General features: G+C 46.2%; 1 protein-coding gene across 1 annotated transcript in view; it reads left to right on the plus strand.

Moving 5' to 3' along the window:
* Positions 1 to 7,522, plus strand: part of otofa (otoferlin a) — a gene marked incomplete at both ends in the record, with an annotated part of 119,659 nt that overhangs the window by 58,791 nt on the left and 53,346 nt on the right. The gene's annotated exons all lie outside the window — the stretch shown is intronic.

Consider the following 7,522-nt stretch of genomic DNA (forward strand, 5'->3'; position numbering starts at 1 on the left):
GGGCGTGGCCTAGTTGAGTAGATGCGGGAGGACCCAAGGAATCCAGGGAAAAAATAATTTTGATGATAGACCCTACGGTTCAAAAGTTATGGACCAAAAGGTAAGGAGGGCTGTTATAGCGCCACCATCTGGTCAATTGGTGCAATTTTTTCGGGGATAGTAAAAGACCCCTCAGTGCACCTCCCTACCAAGTTTCGTAGCTCTAGCTTTTATGGTTTCTGAATGACAGCTAATTTACTGCAAGATTTTGCAAGATTTTTCCAAACCCCATGCAAGTCAATGGGGAAAAAAATGGCGCTTAATGGCGAATTGCGGCCAAACCGCTTTCACAAACCCTTAGCAAAGTCATAGCAACCATGTCCTCAATGAGCCGCTCATTTTGAGGTCTGGCATGTCTATGTGGCGCAAAAATTGAGGGAGTTATTACGCGGCTAACTTTTTGGCAGATATAATAAGAATAGGAATAATAAGTATGTGGGACTTCAAGATTGTGCCTTGCTTGTCAGCAAGCACAATAATAAGTATGTGGGATTTCAAGATTGTGCCTTGCTTGTCAGCAAGCACAATAATTATTGCTTTTATCTCGGAAACGGAAGGTGCAATCGTGATTCTGCCCAGCACTAGCGTACTTTTTCACCCCGATTCCAACGCCGCCATCATTGAGTCTCTACGAGTTACGGTTGCGGAGATACGTTGCTGTAGCGCCCCCCATAGGCAAACAATAGCGCCCCCTACACGCCAAATGACACTATCTCTTCTGAAATCAACTCAGAAGTGTCAAGTGTCATACAAGAAGGAAGGCTGGCCATAATGAGAATGAATCTGCACTTCCTGCCGCCCTTCAAAATAAAACCATTTAGAAGGGACAGGCACTGAATGCTGCTATAGCGCCCCCTAAAGGCGAAATGACAAAATACTTCTGATATAGGCTCAGAGTACATCCCTCCACACCTGTACCAAGTTTGGTTAGCATCGGACGATTTTTGTGAAATAGGCCCCACCCACAGAAGATTGGAAGTGGATTATATCGCAATGGTGTGTTTTTTTTTAAACTTCCAAATCAGTGTTGTGCAGGACAGTCCCCACATGATGTGTGCGTTGGTTTGGTGAAGATTGGAGAAAATTCCAAGGAGAAATGGCAAAAAAACGGTTTTGGACAAAATGCAAAATGGCGGGAAATCTAGTCAGACGCAAATGGGCGTGGCCTAGTTGAGTAGATGCGGGAGGACCCAAGGAATCCAGGGAAAAAATAATTTTGATGATAGACCCTACGGTTCAAAAGTTATGGACCAAAAGGTAAGGAGGGCTGTTATAGCGCCACCATCTGGTCAATTGGTGCAATTTTTTCGGGGATAGTAAAAGACCCCTCAGTGCACCTCCCTACCAAGTTTCGTAGCTCTAGCTTTTATGGTTTCTGAATGACAGCTAATTTACTGCAAGATTTTGCAAGATTTTTCCAAACCCCATGCAAGTCAATGGGGAAAAAAATGGCGCTTAATGGCGAATTGCGGCCAAACCGCTTTCACAAACCCTTAGCAAAGTCATAGCAACCATGTCCTCAATGAGCCGCTCATTTTGAGGTCTGGCATGTCTATGTGGCGCAAAAATTGAGGGAGTTATTACGCGGCTAACTTTTTGGCAGATATAATAAGAATAGGAATAATAAGTATGTGGGACTTCAAGATTGTGCCTTGCTTGTCAGCAAGCACAATAATAAGTATGTGGGATTTCAAGATTGTGCCTTGCTTGTCAGCAAGCACAATAATTATTGCTTTTATCTCGGAAACGGAAGGTGCAATCGTGATTCTGCCCAGCACTAGCGTACTTTTTCACCCCGATTCCAACGCCGCCATCATTGAGTCTCTACGAGTTACGGTTGCGGAGATACGTTGCTGTAGCGCCCCCCATAGGCAAACAATAGCGCCCCCTACACGCCAAATGACACTATCTCTTCTGAAATCAACTCAGAAGTGTCAAGTGTCATACAAGAAGGAAGGCTGGCCATAATGAGAATGAATCTGCACTTCCTGCCGCCCTTCAAAATAAAACCATTTAGAAGGGACAGGCACTGAATGCTGCTATAGCGCCCCCTAAAGGCGAAATGACAAAATACTTCTGATATAGGCTCAGAGTACATCCCTCCACACCTGTACCAAGTTTGGTTAGCATCGGACGATTTTTGTGAAATAGGCCCCACCCACAGAAGATTGGAAGTGGATTATATCGCAATGGTGTGTTTTTTTTTAAACTTCCAAATCAGTGTTGTGCAGGACAGTCCCCACATGATGTGTGCGTTGGTTTGGTGAAGATTGGAGAAAATTCCAAGGAGAAATGGCAAAAAAACGGTTTTGGACAAAATGCAAAATGGCGGGAAATCTAGTCAGACGCAAATGGGCGTGGCCTAGTTGAGTAGATGCGGGAGGACCCAAGGAATCCAGGGAAAAAATAATTTTGATGATAGACCCTACGGTTCAAAAGTTATGGACCAAAAGGTAAGGAGGGCTGTTATAGCGCCACCATCTGGTCAATTGGTGCAATTTTTTCGGGGATAGTAAAAGACCCCTCAGTGCACCTCCCTACCAAGTTTCGTAGCTCTAGCTTTTATGGTTTCTGAATGACAGCTAATTTACTGCAAGATTTTGCAAGATTTTTCCAAACCCCATGCAAGTCAATGGGGAAAAAAATGGCGCTTAATGGCGAATTGCGGCCAAACCGCTTTCACAAACCCTTAGCAAAGTCATAGCAACCATGTCCTCAATGAGCCGCTCATTTTGAGGTCTGGCATGTCTATGTGGCGCAAAAATTGAGGGAGTTATTACGCGGCTAACTTTTTGGCAGATATAATAAGAATAGGAATAATAAGTATGTGGGACTTCAAGATTGTGCCTTGCTTGTCAGCAAGCACAATAATAAGTATGTGGGATTTCAAGATTGTGCCTTGCTTGTCAGCAAGCACAATAATTATTGCTTTTATCTCGGAAACGGAAGGTGCAATCGTGATTCTGCCCAGCACTAGCGTACTTTTTCACCCCGATTCCAACGCCGCCATCATTGAGTCTCTACGAGTTACGGTTGCGGAGATACGTTGCTGTAGCGCCCCCCATAGGCAAACAATAGCGCCCCCTACACGCCAAATGACACTATCTCTTCTGAAATCAACTCAGAAGTGTCAAGTGTCATACAAGAAGGAAGGCTGGCCATAATGAGAATGAATCTGCACTTCCTGCCGCCCTTCAAAATAAAACCATTTAGAAGGGACAGGCACTGAATGCTGCTATAGCGCCCCCTAAAGGCGAAATGACAAAATACTTCTGATATAGGCTCAGAGTACATCCCTCCACACCTGTACCAAGTTTGGTTAGCATCGGACGATTTTTGTGAAATAGGCCCCACCCACAGAAGATTGGAAGTGGATTATATCGCAATGGTGTGTTTTTTTTTAAACTTCCAAATCAGTGTTGTGCAGGACAGTCCCCACATGATGTGTGCGTTGGTTTGGTGAAGATTGGAGAAAATTCCAAGGAGAAATGGCAAAAAAACGGTTTTGGACAAAATGCAAAATGGCGGGAAATCTAGTCAGACGCAAATGGGCGTGGCCTAGTTGAGTAGATGCGGGAGGACCCAAGGAATCCAGGGAAAAAATAATTTTGATGATAGACCCTACGGTTCAAAAGTTATGGACCAAAAGGTAAGGAGGGCTGTTATAGCGCCACCATCTGGTCAATTGGTGCAATTTTTTCGGGGATAGTAAAAGACCCCTCAGTGCACCTCCCTACCAAGTTTCGTAGCTCTAGCTTTTATGGTTTCTGAATGACAGCTAATTTACTGCAAGATTTTGCAAGATTTTTCCAAACCCCATGCAAGTCAATGGGGAAAAAAATGGCGCTTAATGGCGAATTGCGGCCAAACCGCTTTCACAAACCCTTAGCAAAGTCATAGCAACCATGTCCTCAATGAGCCGCTCATTTTGAGGTCTGGCATGTCTATGTGGCGCAAAAATTGAGGGAGTTATTACGCGGCTAACTTTTTGGCAGATATAATAAGAATAGGAATAATAAGTATGTGGGACTTCAAGATTGTGCCTTGCTTGTCAGCAAGCACAATAATAAGTATGTGGGATTTCAAGATTGTGCCTTGCTTGTCAGCAAGCACAATAATTATTGCTTTTATCTCGGAAACGGAAGGTGCAATCGTGATTCTGCCCAGCACTAGCGTACTTTTTCACCCCGATTCCAACGCCGCCATCATTGAGTCTCTACGAGTTACGGTTGCGGAGATACGTTGCTGTAGCGCCCCCCATAGGCAAACAATAGCGCCCCCTACACGCCAAATGACACTATCTCTTCTGAAATCAACTCAGAAGTGTCAAGTGTCATACAAGAAGGAAGGCTGGCCATAATGAGAATGAATCTGCACTTCCTGCCGCCCTTCAAAATAAAACCATTTAGAAGGGACAGGCACTGAATGCTGCTATAGCGCCCCCTAAAGGCGAAATGACAAAATACTTCTGATATAGGCTCAGAGTACATCCCTCCACACCTGTACCAAGTTTGGTTAGCATCGGACGATTTTTGTGAAATAGGCCCCACCCACAGAAGATTGGAAGTGGATTATATCGCAATGGTGTGTTTTTTTTTAAACTTCCAAATCAGTGTTGTGCAGGACAGTCCCCACATGATGTGTGCGTTGGTTTGGTGAAGATTGGAGAAAATTCCAAGGAGAAATGGCAAAAAAACGGTTTTGGACAAAATGCAAAATGGCGGGAAATCTAGTCAGACGCAAATGGGCGTGGCCTAGTTGAGTAGATGCGGGAGGACCCAAGGAATCCAGGGAAAAAATAATTTTGATGATAGACCCTACGGTTCAAAAGTTATGGACCAAAAGGTAAGGAGGGCTGTTATAGCGCCACCATCTGGTCAATTGGTGCAATTTTTTCGGGGATAGTAAAAGACCCCTCAGTGCACCTCCCTACCAAGTTTCGTAGCTCTAGCTTTTATGGTTTCTGAATGACAGCTAATTTACTGCAAGATTTTGCAAGATTTTTCCAAACCCCATGCAAGTCAATGGGGAAAAAAATGGCGCTTAATGGCGAATTGCGGCCAAACCGCTTTCACAAACCCTTAGCAAAGTCATAGCAACCATGTCCTCAATGAGCCGCTCATTTTGAGGTCTGGCATGTCTATGTGGCGCAAAAATTGAGGGAGTTATTACGCGGCTAACTTTTTGGCAGATATAATAAGAATAGGAATAATAAGTATGTGGGACTTCAAGATTGTGCCTTGCTTGTCAGCAAGCACAATAATAAGCACAATAAGGGTGTAAACACAAGCAGAGGATATATACATTACTGCAGAGAAGGCTATGAGCAAACAGTACAGATGGCCTATATAGGCTATAGGGAAAAATGACATAGCCTATAAGCAAAGTCAATGCCGTCCTGTGGGAAAAAGGGGGGGGGGGGGGGGGAGGAGGGAGACAGAGTAACAGGGGAAGATATACTATAAGAAACAGGTTAGGTCAAGCTCCTCATTAAGTCCGTGAGGGCTGACAGTGTTGAGAGCGTAAATCCACCGCGCCTCACACTGTAGAAGGGATCTGTCTAGGTCACCGCCCCTCGGATGCGGTCTAACAGTGTCCAGTGCCCAGAAACGTAGGTCAGTGTCAGAGTGGTTGTATTGTAGGAAGTGTTCCACCATGGGAGCTTTCGTGTCACGGCGGCGGATGGCGCTCTTATGCTCCGTCACGCGTGTGCGTAAAGGCCGGGTTGTCTTACCGATGTACCAGAGCGGCATGGGGCACGCACAGGCGATAGCGTAAACTACCCCCTGTGAAGCGCAGGTGGTAAGGTGTTTGAGCTGTACAGTAACTCCGTTAGGGAACGAAAGAGATTTTATTTTGCTGGTTTGGGGGCAGCAGGCACAGTGTCCGCAAGGAAAGTGACCTACCGGGGGAGGCAAGGAGTCAATGGTGGGTTGGGTCGATGAGGGGGTGTGGAGTGTTTTGACCAGGCTGTCTCTGATGTTGTGGTTTCTGGTAAAGGCTATTCTGGGGGGAGTGGTAAATGTTTCATGCACTTGTAATACTCTCCAATGTTTTAGCAGGCATCGTTTGATTTTGTTGGCGAGGGGTGAGTATTGGAGGGTAGCTGTAACTCTGGGGGGGCTGGGGTCCGGTGTTCTGGGCTGCAGAAGGATGTCCCTATGGGAATGGAGAGCGCGTTTATATGCGTGGGAAATGGGTCTGCGCCCATATCCTCTCTCCTGAAACCGTAGTCTCATGTGGGTGGCTTCATGGACAAAGTCATTTCTGTCACTGCACAGTCTGCGCAGGCGCATGAATTGACCGGTGGGAAGGTTGTCTTTCAGGTGTGAGGGGTGATAGCTGGTGGCGTGGAGCAAAGTGTTTCTATCTGTGGGCTTACGGTAGATGGATGAGTGCAGTTTAGAGTTGTGTTTGTACACAGACACATCCAGGAAGTGGATCAAATCCGGGTGGTGGTCTAACGTGAAACGGAGGTGGGGGTTCCAGGTGTTGAGCAGGGTGTGGAACTCTAACAGGGATGAGGAAGAGCCGTGCCAGATTATGAAAACGTCATCAATGTATCTCCGCCATAGCCTAATGGAGCTGATGAACGGGTTGACGCTGGGGTTCATCACAAAATCCCTCTCAAACGCACCCACGTACAAATTGGCTATGCTAGGTGCTGCCGCGCACCCCATAGCTACCCCCGAGGTCTGCAGATAGTACTCACCATTGAATAGGAAATAGTTATGATGTAGGCTAATTTCAGCCAGAGAGGCTATGAGTTCATTGGGGGGGGTTGCAGATGTTCTGCCTGTCAATGTCTGTTTAATGATTTCAATAGCCGCCTGTTGTGGAATGTTGGTGTAGAGTGACTCGATGTCCATGGTGGCCAGTATAACAGATGACACATCTATATCGCATTCATTAATAATGCGGAGGAAGTCAGAGGAGTCGCGGGTGTAGGCTGGTAGTCTCTGCACGAAAGGCTGTATATGCTGGTCTACAAACTTGGAGAGGGGTTCAAGGAGGGACTCATTCCCAGAGCAAATCGGACGCCCGGGTGGGGGGGAGATATTTTTATGGATTTTTGGAAGGAGATACAATGCTGGGGTCCTGTGGTGGAACACTTCCTACAATACAACCACTCTGACACTGACCTACGTTTCTGGGCACTGGACACTGTTAGACCGCATCCGAGGGGCGGTGACCTAGACAGATCCCTTCTACAGTGTGAGGCGCGGTGGATTTACGCTCTCAACACTGTCAGCCCTCACGGACTTAATGAGGAGCTTGACCTAACCTGTTTCTTATAGTATATCTTCCCCTGTTACTCTGTCTCCCTCCTCCCCCCCCCCCCCCCTTTTTCCCACAGGACGGCATTGACTTTGCTTATAGGCTATGTCATTTTTCCCTATAGCCTATATAGGCCATCTGTACTGTTTGCTCATAGCCTTCTCTGCAGTAATGTATATATCCTCTGCTTGTGTTTACACCCTTA

This window comes from Poromitra crassiceps (assembly GCF_964638095.1).
Source record: "Poromitra crassiceps genome assembly, chromosome: 9".
Classification (NCBI taxonomy): Eukaryota; Metazoa; Chordata; class Actinopteri; order Beryciformes; family Melamphaidae; genus Poromitra; species Poromitra crassiceps.